This window comes from Sinocyclocheilus rhinocerous, unplaced genomic scaffold (assembly GCF_001515625.1).
Source record: "Sinocyclocheilus rhinocerous isolate Xijiao unplaced genomic scaffold, SAMN03320098_v1.1 scaffold706, whole genome shotgun sequence".
Classification (NCBI taxonomy): Eukaryota; Metazoa; Chordata; class Actinopteri; order Cypriniformes; family Cyprinidae; genus Sinocyclocheilus; species Sinocyclocheilus rhinocerous.
In genome coordinates this window covers 156,623-157,245 of record NW_015632479.1, presented here as the reverse complement: position 1 = coordinate 157,245, position 623 = coordinate 156,623, and positions in this window count along the sequence as shown.

Here is a 623-nt window from a genome sequence, read left to right as displayed (position 1 = left end):
ATGGGTGGAAATGTGCAGATTAAGGGGCGGTAATATTATAATGAGATCCCTTTGCCACGTCACCAAGGGAGCGAAATCAGACGCGCTCGTTTTCTCAGACGCTTGCAGAAAAAGGCTTCCCAAAACGAAGTTACTGGGTTAATCTTTTTCACGTTTCCTTGGTTGGTAGATGCACCGGGGACCTGATTATAGCACTTACAACCTGGAAAAGTCAGATATTCATGATATGTCACCTTTAAGAAGCACTGATGGGAGTATAAATGCAGAAATGAATAGGCAAAATAAAACGAGGAGTCCAGTAAATCTCTTTTGTGAGTGAAGCTCAGATGACGTTCAGGTGGCTGTTGCTGATGGAGGACGAGCAGAGAGCAAGCGGGTGTTCGTGGGTCAGACTGCGCAGCGCTCGCAGAACCACGTCAGGCATGTGATCGGCGATCATCCGCGGGCTGATCAGAACATTACAGAACGACGCCTCGCTCGACCACTCGGCACCGTATCTCACCTGAGAGAAGCAGTGTCTGTGTACAGAGAGACACACGTGATTACTCCTTTGAAGAAAAACATCAATCAATTTGATTGTCTTTTTATTATATATTTTAATTATTTTTAATTATATTTTTTAA